Source organism: Haliotis cracherodii, unplaced genomic scaffold (genome assembly GCF_022045235.1).
Source record: "Haliotis cracherodii isolate W230 unplaced genomic scaffold, xgHalCrac1.p SCAF_16, whole genome shotgun sequence".
Classification (NCBI taxonomy): Eukaryota; Metazoa; Mollusca; class Gastropoda; order Lepetellida; family Haliotidae; genus Haliotis; species Haliotis cracherodii.
In genome coordinates, this window is record NW_027266271.1 from 7,938,608 (window position 1) to 7,951,987 (window position 13,380).

Consider the following 13,380-nt stretch of genomic DNA (forward strand, 5'->3'; position numbering starts at 1 on the left):
CGTGGTGGCGGTCTATGACGTTGACGCAGACGCCTCCCTGTCATGTCCCAGACGTGTTCAATGGGGGAGCATCTGTGCTCATCGCTGGCCATGGCATTCTATGGATCTTGTGCTGTTGGAGTTGAGCATTGACGATTCGTGCACGGTGTGCCCGGGCGTTGTCGTCCTGAAAGACCGACCCACGCGCCTTGCGAATGGCACAAGAAAGGGTGTCAGTATGTTGTCCAGATAGAACCCTTCCTTGATCCTTCCTTGCACAATATGGAGTGGGGTTCGGTCAGGTCATGGTGACACCACACCCACAACATAACCGATCCACTGCCAAATCTGTCATGAGGTCTCAGGTTTACATTTCGACGTCGCCAGACACGACCACGCCTATCAAGGAAGTGCAAAAAAGTGAATCGGAACTCATCTGAAAACAGTCTATGAAACATTGAACGTATTAGCCAAAGTACTATGACTTCTGACGAGCAGAATCAGTTAGATTGACAGAATTAATGATTTAATCGACCGTCTTTTGAAAGTGTCACAATAAGAAATGACACCCTACTCACGTGTGTGGCGTTACTGCGTGAGGCGCGTGCAAACTATCGGATGTGTTTTGGTGTTAAGGTTTACAGACAAACGTTCTTGCATGTTATGTTTGTCGTGAACACTTATCTTTGTTCTTATACTTGGTATTAACATATATTTTACATGATCCCCTATCTTTTTTTAAGAGTATATATTACACACATTCTGAAAAAACATTGCAGGTATGGTTGACAGTTGTTTATTTAACTTTCTGTCATCGATGTGACGACTATAGACATACAATACACATGAAAGATAACCTCAAGTGTATATCAAGGACTCATGACTGAGACACCAGGGCCAAGTTCTACGCTGTGATATTAGCGCTAGATGATCAGATACCTGAACATAGACCTTCAACTACATATAAGATGACTTTGCATAACAGGGACCAACTTTTCTTTCTCAATAAGTTTTACATGTCTTTCTAATTTTTCCAATAATGATAATAATGTGGGTTATATGGTTTTACACCTGGATCAGTCTTTTATCTGTGTAGACAAGCCTGAAAGCTTGAGGTGGTTATGATATCTATTGGGGTCATAAGGGAAGGTCTGATAAGGATTTGCGCCATTACTTATGAAAATGACACGGAAAATGCTTGTCACAACCCTAGAAAAGGGATAACACTTGATAGAACTGCAAAAGTACTGTTTAAGTGGTGTTAAGTCAAATTATTCTGGTTGCTTTACCAAAACTACGACCTCCTGGAATCTAGTACCCATTAAAATGGGAAATGAACCTCTCAGGAGTCACAAAGCGATCTTCGCCATACCCCTTTCGTAAGTCTGTGTTAAAGTATGGGTGTTACGATCGTTGCAGCGCTAAATCACTTTGTGCAAGTGGACCCTAGGTAACTCCTTGTAGTTTTCCAGCAACCTGGCCCTTGTCTTCTGTAATGAAACATCATCTAACACAACTTTCAATTAACGTCAGCAGTATGCCGATACTTTTAATATCACTTCAACAAGCCTTAGATTTAAACTGAATTATTAACAATATTAAGGTAGACCCCTTCACTTGAAGGATGCACATATGGAAGAGGTGGTTGAATGAACCCAAGGTTTTAAACCATCACCGGATAGGGCATTATTAGCAGTTTATGATAAACTGCTTTCTTAATTAATCGGGAATCATTTGTCATTAATATTACACCACACACACACACACACACACACACACACACACACACACACATGATGATTGTGATGAACCGTCAAGGTACCACCATAAGCAAGATGTTGCTATAGCAACTCTACGAAACTTATGTCATGAAAGGTTGATGTAAAGGTAAGTAAATATATCTCTCACTCTCTTCAAGCATGTCCTCTCTGACTATTGCCCTAAGATTGTCGCATGTTCTGTCCTACTCATATATGTCAGTTTATTCTTCCCCGCAACAGTATATGAAAATGTTTGTCTGTGTGTGATATATGCATTGAATCTAAGTGTAATTGAAAAAAACCAACGTTTCCATGTATTTGTTGGAACCTTTGAGTATCAATCATTTGTTGTGTTTCCACGAGATAAATTGTGTATGTTATTTTCACGTCTTCCAAACTAAGGCATCTGAAAAATAACCTTCACAGATGTAATCACACAATATCTTAGCATGGTATGCATTTTCCTAACGAATAATCCGCAATATGAATGCTGGACGCCGTGAGGATTCCAAGTTGGAATAAATATCCCGAGTAAGAACAAGTACCCCAACAGGTGAATCGTTACTCACTTTATCAATCACTGGTTTGTCAACCTGTGCTGGTCGTAAGAGGCGACTAAATAGATGGGGTGGTCAGTCATGGTGATTTGGTTGTGTGGCATCGTGCCCGACGGCTTGGATCGTTGCTCACAATATCAATCACTTGTTTATCAACCTATGCTGGTCGTAAGAGGCGACTTAGTGGATCGGGTGGTCAGGTCCGGTGACTTGGTTGATAGTGTGCCATCGTACCCCGACAGCGTGGATGGATGCTCATGATATGATCACTAGAGTATCTGTCTGGTCCAGACTTGTGTTTTACAGGTCGTCGTCATGTAACTGGAATATTGCTGAGTGTAACGCGACACAACAAAGAAAGTTTTAACAGAATGCACAAATATAGTTGTGCTTGCCATGAGACAACTCCATTTGAGATCGGACAGTCACTGTGGCTACAGAGCATGGCACTTAGCTTTCACGTGTGAAATCTCCCACACAGCATGTATTCACACCACGACCGTTAGCTAAATGTCATGTGTATTGGAACTTCGATTCCTTGAGCCACTGGAATCACGAAATATCACGATGATTAACTGACAAAGATAAGTCCATGTGTGCTGATACATTTAAAGTGAAAACAAGCCATTCCGTCGATTAGGAATATTACTTATAGTAATGCAAGAAATGGCAAAGTGCACTTTTCAAGAAATGTCCATTTTCTTAGCGATAAACATCACCATTGAGTTTTGATCACGTGGTCACAATCCGTTTAAGGGTCGGCAGTCAGGTGACTGGAGCGACACTATTCAGCAGCGTGTACAGCGTACGTACATTATCAGCACGAACTGAAAGAAAAACACTCAGTGTCAAAAGTGGCCTATGTCACTTCTTAATATAACTACCCGCAGTCACCTGACTGACGATTCTTACCCGAATTGTAACCACGTGATCAAAACTCAATGATGTTTGAAATTATCGCTGAGAAAATGGCGCACATACCAATTTTTTCATTACAGTATGTAATATTCCGTATCGGCGGAATGGCTTGTTTTCCACTTTGTAAGTATTAGGAAACATTCAGCTATGTTTGTAAATTAATCATCGCGATAGTTGATGATTCTGTTTCATGTGTCGAGGTCAGTTGAGCACATCATGTGCTAAGTCGCATGTATTTGCGATGAACTTAACATACAAACGGATAGCAAAGTGCAATATTTCTATTTGTAAAATGAATATACGTATACGGTAGAAACAATAACATAGCAATAAAAAAAATTAATGCACGAAGAATTTTGTTATAAATGTATAGAAGCCATTACAGTGAACAGCTTACCATAGATATAATGCAGACAGGCAGATGACACCAAGACACCTAGTCACTTAGGGGGAAACACCACACGTTACGTGCAAAGTATGAAGTCATAATTTGATTTCCCAGTAAGTTTACATCCGCGTACCATATCTAGGTGGAGCATTTATTCTCACCGCATCGGATGGCACATCTTGATTTTTCGTCTGTGTAGTATTCTGTGCGTACGCACGAAGCAACGCTTTCAAAAATGGTCGTGGTGTGAATCCAGCCTTGAGTGTCATCATACTCAGATTCGATTTTACACTTGTCTTTTCTGATCAACGTTGAATTACCGATGGGTTATTACTAATCAAAGTTTAAATACTATTCACTCACACATTCTTCCATCAAATAAAACGTGATACTCCATAACAATTATTATTATTTGTTCTCCCCTTTCTTCGAAAGAATGATATTTGTTTAATTATGGGTTTTGAAGATTAATATATTTTCTCATGTCAGATGATATATCAAGTAATTTAATATCACTCGACGAAAGGGGAAAAGAACGCAGCAATACAAAGAGCCAATATGAAATCTGCTTCAGTGCAAGCTATAGAATTAAGTACTTGCCTTAGTTTCCAATGATCAAATTTTGACTTTGCTTCAACGTTTCATCCTTTCATTAACTGAGATAAACTCTTAAAGCGCTGTCACTAACATACACGTCTCAAAGGGAGACCGAAAATGTTATAAACAAGGTGGTTCATTTTCATCAAACTACCCTTTTATAATCTATTTTCTTCTAATCTTACGTGTTTTTCATGCAACACCTATTATATCAGTATAATTTTTTTTGTACAATTCTCAGGCATAAGCCGCAAAACCTCAACCGCCGACCTACTGACGACCTCGGTGTCAAGATCAACGTTCAGGTCACACGAAGGCAGGTCAGAGACTATCCAATCCGAAGATAGCTCAGAACCGGAAATGATTGACTCCGGATGTGGAACAGATGAGCTTTCACCTTCCCAGAAGTCCCCGCGGGAGTCTCTCACCGGACGCAGCAAGCATCTACCCCAAGTGTACGAGTCCAGCAATTATGAACACTCCACAACAGAATCTGAAGGCGAGACTTACCCCAGCAGTTAGCGGGATGAAGCGGCGAAGGAAGACCTCTTCAAATAATATACTTACAGTCGATAAATGTTATCCCGCCAGTCCCTCGCAGGAGAGCATTTGACACTAATGTTATCTCTATGCCAATATTTTCACCAACGTCATGTAACTTGTACATAGTATAACATTCCCAAAACGCTCTTCGTGGAGCATAATGTAATCTCATAGGATGTTTTCTGAATCATATTTGGTATGTCTACTGTTGTAATGTCCATTCATACTTAGGGACGAAGTTTCATTAGAAATTACAACAAAATTTGTTCGCACGACCACTGGCGGATCCAGAAGGGGATGCAAGGGAGAGCACCCCCTTTTTCAGATACTTTAGATGTTAACTGCATACTCGGCCAAATCTCACACACACACACGCACGCACACACACACACAATCACACAATCACACACACACACAATCACACACAATCAGACACACACAATCACACACACAATCACACTTTTCAAAATCTTGGATCCGCCTGTGAGGACGTATTAAAAATAATGTGTTAAGGAAAATATTTATTGAGCTCAATTCTGAGATATAAAAGTGTATTCCTTGAAACAGTAACCGAAATATTTGCTATCCCTAACAACAGTTTTTAAGACTGTACCGACTGACATATCCATTTCATTGTTCACCGACCCGCTGTCCATCTGATGTTCAATGTGTGGATTTGAATGTCGTTATTTGTGTGTTGAACTGTACAACCCAATGAGAGTATGCACACTATGTTAGGGCGTCCTGCGTCTGTTCAACATGGTGACGGAGAATAATGTATGTCATGTACGTCAGCAATAGGTTTTCGAGAACTACGTGGCGCCCGGTCTTATAATCAAACATACTCTTTACATACATAAGCAGTTGATGAACCAGGGTCCTTAAAGAATTACTTTTTCTTTGCAATTCATGTATTTATAGTGAATAGCAATCTAATGGACCCAAGTACTACTTTCACACTGTTGAAAAGCTTCGTGTGACAGTCGTTTATATTAGATCTCTTGAAACTGGTATACGTTCGTTATACAATAAGACAGTATCGACCGGCGTCGGTATTGATATTTTTCACGCTGTCTTCAAGTGTTGTGAATGCTAAAGGGTAAATGCTTTAGGCTGCTTAGAAGGAAGGGCATTTGTTTAGTCCATATGGCAATAACAATGATCTGGAATACAGACAATTACACCATCATATCAGCGAGAGACGAGGTAGAGCGATGACTTGTTTTACACTGACAATGTCAACTTTAAAAGTTATTGGATCCATTTCTATTTCTATATTTGGGGCGTTTTAGATTAATGGGAACATGGCATACAGAATCTTGTCTAAAAGGGAGATAAGGGCCTGTTTACCCGAAAATGTAACTATTTTAGCTTCTACGATTGGGAATATTATTAGAAGCATGATTTCTTAAATTTCATTTCAATTTATTTCTCAATGCAGATTAAGTGGTCGAAAAATTATTCAATTCATATCTTGTCCCGTCTTGTTGATTCCAAATGTCACTGGTAGATATAGTAAATTGGGTACTCTGGTTTGTCATACTCCCCTGAACGGATCGTATTCGTTACAGTATTTCTATTACACCAAACACAGAAAATTGATTCAACCTAACCACTCAGATCTACAAATCCCACATTTTTATAAATTATTTCTTTTCTTACTGGAGTTGTTTCTTTCATGGTTAAATGGCAAAGGCTTTCTGTAGCAGTTCTTTATTTTGTTATTCATTCGGAGCTCACATGCTGTATTGTGTTTTACTTTGGGTAATCTCAGACGTGGGACTCTGGAATAACAGAACATGCATTAATGTAATTTGGAACACATCAAAGAAGCATCTTGAAGAAAGGACTGGTAAACTTGCAGCTATTTGGGAGTAGTAAATCCTTTTGTGATACAACAAGTGTTACCAGGATGCATCCGGACATTTGGCTTTGGGTAAACTTCCCTCGGCTCATTTCACCGTCGCTGTGTACGCGAAGGCGATGTTTCCGAACTGTTGTGACAATGAGAACATAGATCCCACCAGAAACCTTTCAAATGGCATGAGTCGGCTATTTCTTAAACATGTATGTAAGCCCTGCGTTGCCAGTTGACGCCACGCGGATGTCACCTGATACATGCATTATGTATATAATGTTACACAATGACACAGGAATAGTTACCTGGTGTAAATTGATTGATTCAAAGAATAAATCAGAAAGCAGCTAGTGTGCCGGTACGAGGTCATTTAGTAACGACTGATAAAACTATAGGTGTGTAGTTGATGGCGATACATCAACATGTTAAATTTAGGGATGACTTTTTAACTTTCCCTTTATGTCGAGCAATATTCCGTCAACTCTACCCTTTGGTATGTACATTTCACAACGTTTGAGATGCAATCGAGCATGCTCTTTCTACCAAGATTTCAGCGTCATACAACTCTTTCTTAGAAGTTGTTTGATCAATGTTACAGCATTCAAGACCTCAGTAAAGCTTTCAAAAAGCTTTATGCAAAACATGTGGAGGACATTCCTAAATTTGACGTATCAGCGCCCAAAATGATGACCGATGCCATGCCCAATTTTGACGTGCCGTATGTACAGATATCTCATATCAATACAGAAAGGGGTTTGTTGCTTTTATTGATAAAATCTACATTGAGGTGAAATGTGTTTATATCATAATATCAACGAAAGTGGGATATTTGAGTTCGAGGACAGTGGTATTGTAGCATTAATAATAGGCTGTTAACAACATTCCTGGTGAGAAGAGGACCTTACGACCTAAGCTTGTAGTATATGGCGACTTCGTGGATCGGGTGGTCAGGCTCCGTGACCTATGTCGTGCCCCGACAGCGTTGGTCGTTGCTCATTATAACAATCACTGGTTTGTCTGGTCGATTATTAACTGGCCGCTGTCATATTGGAATATTGCTGCATGTTGCATTTAACAGTACGGACGAACAAACTAACGTAAGGAATATTAACACGTATCTAGTGTTGTGCGGCAGAATCATATCAGAGTGTTGTCTTATCCGGTTTGTTAGTTGATTTATAAACTGCTACTGGGTTGAGAACAGAAAGGCCGATTAGTAGTTTCATTGGACTGTGTAAATAACTTCAATTTACGGTTTATTTTCACAAAATTCAAGTAACAGTAACATGTGCTAGTCTTTTTTACTTCACTGGATCGACCAGTAGATTAAGACGCCGCAATGAGCTATTCAGAGTTGCGTCCCTTAGCTTTGCCAGGATCCTATGATCGTGGGTTCCAATTCCCATATTTGCCGAGGGTATGATACTTGGATTGTCAGCACCATACCCCTGTTCGTGGGTTTTGACAAAGTGTAAACATCAGACCTGCATCACTTCGGGCTTTCCTCCCACATCAAGCTGACATGCTAAGTTCAACTGGAACACTGTTCAGATTGGTTTGAAACCCAATCCATCCAGTCACCCTGAATGAGATTGAAAGACAAGAACCAAGAGGAAACACACCATACTGGCCCTATTTTTCTATATTCTAGTTCACATCTTCGTTAAATGGTTAATAACCAATGACATCTACAAGAATATTACACGATATATCCGTCTTGTGTCCAATCTTACATCAGACTTCAAACTGGTCGTTTTTAACATTCAGCTCGTAAGCAGTCGACATGCTTGTATATTTCTAAATATATCGACTTCGACTATACCGTTTTAACAGTGATATTCATCCAACCTTGTGATTAACCAAATGGATATTATGAATTATGCATTTCCTAGTTTTCAGAATTGAAAGATATCGGTTTTATTATAATTATGATTTGACTGTATATACCCCTTCCCATAATAAATGTTACCTTATTGTATATACATTTACTGTAAACTGTTAATATTATTGTTTATTTCATTCATATGTAAATTAATCTAAAACAAAATCAATAAATATTTCAGATCTTTGTTGATGTCTGTTTTCCCATGTATGCCTGGTGCGTTATACCCCGGGTTAGAATAAGTCCTCAGGACTTGATTGCTTGAGGCCAGAAGGTGTGACCATGCTCGGTCACTTGGCTAATATATGTTTATTTGTCGTTTAACGCTGCACTAAGCAATAACCCAGCTTTTGTTACGGCGTTTTGTAATTAATCGAGTCTGGATCAGACAATCCATTGATAGACATCCTGAACATCATTCTACGAAACTGGGATGCAATGACATGCGTCAACCAAGTCACCGAGCCAAACCACCCGATCCCGTTAGTTGTCTATTACGACAAGCATAGTCAGCTGAGGATCAGTTCTTACCCGGATCTTCATGGGTCCACTTGGATAATAGTGTACCCCGACGGCGTGAGACGTTGCCTATACTATCAGCCACTGGCTATTTCCAGGCCACCGTGATACAACTGGAATTGTACCGACTGTGGCGCAAAACAACATTGATATCGTCACGTCATTACATCCCTGTGCATACAAATCAAACTAGCGGTGAAGCAGTATCTATACACAAAGAAAGAAGTTAAGCACACCCTAATATATCAGTCAACTTCCTGTAAACACAACTGGGCGTAACGTTCATGACGGCGCCTCCACATCCTCGCCCTACCATCAGCAAATCGAAGATTAAATCGGGATTCATCACTGAAGACGACTTGATTCCAATTCCTCTGAGTCCATCGTAAGTGTCGCTGTGACCACAATTGACGTTGACGTCTGTGTAATTGAGTCAGAATCGGCCCGCAGTATGGCCGTCGTGCTTGAAGGTGAGCAGTTGTCAAACGGTTTCGAACAGTTTGCGCACACAGTCTACCCCTAAACAGTTCATTTCTGGTTCGTTTCTGAGGTGACGTAAGACAATCTGACGATCCTCTGCATGTGACGTCACACGTGGTCGACCTAGCCGAGGGCGATCAGCGGTGGTACCGGTTTGCTGTAGACGCGTCTGTAAATCATAAACAGTCCGTCGACTACAACCCATCGTCCTTGCGACTTCAGCTACGGACGTTCCCGTCTGCAAAATGCCGATGGCACGTTCACGTTGCACATTTGAAAGGCGTGGCATGACAAATGGTCGTAAAGACTTTTGTTTTCTTGTTTTTTTGTTGTTAATGACTGCTAACAAGTGTGGCTGAAAACACGTGCGGTATTATGGCCACGTGACCAGTTGCACGTGAAAAAATACTTTTGACACTATAGTGCTGTGCACATGATTTTGATCGATTCACTTGCACAAAAACGGGTGTTATCTGAAGACAATACGTGGCCATTACTGTTTAAATACACAATAAGGGCCCACAATGATAACTGGTTAAAATTTTAGGATTGTGAAGTTTTTTTAATTGGTTCAGTATATAATCGTACATAATAAAAACACATGCTGACCGGAATAAAAGACCACTTGATATCTTGTCACACTATGTTCCACATACGTCAGCCTACTTCCTGAACTTGAGACCGCCTCCGTGGTCGAGTGGTAGAACGTCCGCTCAGAGAGCCGAAGGTCCGGGATTCGATCCTCGGCCGCATCATACCCATAGACGTTAAAATATTTTACTTGTTGTTACACTGCCTGGCGCTCGGTATTAAGGGTCTTACTTAAGGACTGATCGGCTCGAAGTCAGTATACTGTGTGTGAGAGGCGTATTCCTGTTAATCTGCGGCCAGTGAGCTGGCACTATAATTCGGCATTAGTCCTGACTAGTATGTATATATATATATACACACACACACACATACCACACACCACACACCACACACACCACACACACTGTGAACCTCACTTCATGAGAGACAAATTCACGATCGTGTTTACTGTTATGGTACATGACAAACATTGGGAAACAACCATTGTAAACACCACCGAGACATGAACAGAGAGAAAGTAGTTATGATCTGAAGAAGTAGACGTCGAAAACCGTACACTTACTGCACAAGAAGGTCCTGATTAGGAGGGAGACGCCATTTCTAGTTTGATAAACAGACTTTTAAATATTGGAAAGAAAATTGTCATACATGTTCAGCTGGCTGACAACCAATCTTTTCTGGCATGACCAAGGCCATTAGAACGAGTAAAAAAGGTAGAATTTCAAAATTGAGGCGAAGCATGAGCAAGTCCGTGACCCAAGATGAATTATTTACAATATGTTCTAAGTGTCTTTACATCATCTGAAACAATCCGCTTGGTCATATCCAAATATCAGAAAAAAAACGTTTCTTGTAAAACCTCTGAGATTAGCCTTTTCGACAAATTTCAGCATTACCTATTCATTTAGAGCTAGTTGTTCGGTTATAAGACATAATAAATAGTCGTTTGTCTATCAATTAAGACACTGAATAACTAAAAGACGCAATTTAGTATCTTTTGCGGTTGTGTAAATAGATTCCCGATTGGGAACATAATGTACTAGGAACCATGCCATAACGTACACCAATCGTTGTCCCACGAAAACTGCAACAAGATTCGCTTCCTAAACCACTGGCCTTTAGATTTATGTGTACTTATACTGTCGATCATGCAACTGTCTATGTACTTATGTGGTTGGAATCATCACCGATAGGGTACAGGTTCATGGCCGCAGTCGCTGAGCGCAATGGCGGATACAAAGCTCTACTAGTCCGGTTTCCAACTCGATAATTTAATATATTGGTGCACAATCTCAAATCTAAGTACTCGTATTTGAAGTCAAGTGTCTTAGGAAATGAATTATGCTTGATCACGACGCATGCACTCTGCTGAAGCACATAAAGTGTGATGCAGATTTGGATTGGGAATCTATTAGGAAAAACAGTTAGAGACAGCCCGTAACACTGTGTAGCGTCAAGTCAACATCACACTCGTTTAGTTACAACTTAGGGGTACGCTTACCACAGCTGTTGTACTCGTATCCAATATTGCAGATTGTGAAGCCTGTCACGAATTTGAAGTTGTTTTGGTCATTTTCATCTTCTGTGACCGTTGAGTAGTAACCATTCTTAATTTGTGGTTTTCAATTTCAAAATTCCATGCTAAAAACAAATCACGCATTGGTGTGCTTTGTTTGTAGTTTCAGAGAAGGAGGTCCTTTTTACAATGTTAATATATTTTTTATTTTTTGGAAAGAACAGGTATATGAAAAAAGTGTCAGGTTACAGTCACTGATCCTGACACAATAGCTACAAAGATTTCGACTGCCCCCGTGGTCTAGTGGACAGAGCGTCCCCCTTGAGGACGGAAGGTCAGTGGTTGGTGGTATGGTACTGGATGTTACCCTGCCTTGTGCTCGGAATTAAGGGGCTAAAACCAGGACTGGTCGGATCGGAGTCAGTATACTGCGTCTGAGTTGGGTATCCGTGTTACAACTACAGCATGGTATCTCAGTAGGTTAGTGCTATGAACCTTGTGTATAAGTCCGGACCAGTACAAGCAACCACAAACACGTTTATACAGTGCAATCTGGAACGAGACGTTACACCCCATTTCAGGTCACCTCGCCAATATCCCACTGGACCAAGTCTCCGCACGATACAGATCAACTAACATCTCCCACATCTTATCGTTATTGATGCTTAGTTATGAATCTTGAATGGGATAGCAGCTTTCCCAGGCCTACGTGCTCAAAGAGATTCGCGGACTGCGATTATAGTCTACAGGTTCTGATTATGCTAGCTAACCACCTCCGGTATTTGTCATATCTCAATAAGAAAACTGATGGTTACAGGTTTTCTTAATGTTTTATTGAATCCCATCTTCATAAACATGGTATAATGTATTTACATGTATAACGGAAGAATGTCGTTTTTAATAAGAATGTAAATTTTTCTGTAATTGTATTTTTTTATCTTATTAGATTGTCCCTTAATATGACCTTTACGAAGTTCGAAAATTCATGACACATATAACTGAGTGAATGAGTGAATGAGTTGGGTTTAACGCCGCTTCTAACAGTATTCCAGTTATATCGCAGCGTGTCAGTTTACTGTGGGAGGAAAGCTCAAAGCGATGCAGGTCTCAGACGTTTACCACTTTGCTGAAATCCACGAGCACGGGTATTGTGCTGACAAACCGAGAATCATAATAGGTCGGACCGGGATTCGAACCCACAATCATACGTTACTGGCGTGTGCAAGGGGAGCAAGCCTGCAGAGCCAATTGCGTTTCCACCCGTGCACCCGCATATTAGTCAGGGTACAACATGGTTTGCTAGAAATCAGTGAATAATTTCAAGAAATACTACTTTTCCCCAAAAATATCTAGTTATACCTTGGTAGTTTGAAATACTTGAAACGCGTGCGCCATGGCTTTTGACAAACAGATTCTCGGGGATCATGTCATCTGATAGAGGAGAGCTTCAAAGTCAGAATTTCTTTGCTTCAGTGACTATGTTTTATACATGGCTGTTTATTTCGTCAGTACATAGAAAAGACAGGAACGATTTTCGTTTCACAAAGCAGCCTTGCTAAAGGTTGTTTAAGGTATGTGTTAGTCGATGCCGAAGTGTGGAATTGTCATGCGGGATTTGTTGAGGGGAAATAACTATAACGACGTCTTATGGTATATGAACCAGAACCAACAGTGCCCTAGATAGCACCTATACTGTGTAGGTGATATCCCATGTGCATTACTGGTCTGTTCATAAACAACACTACACGCGTCATAGATCTTAACATTACACACATACACAAGGATATTGGCA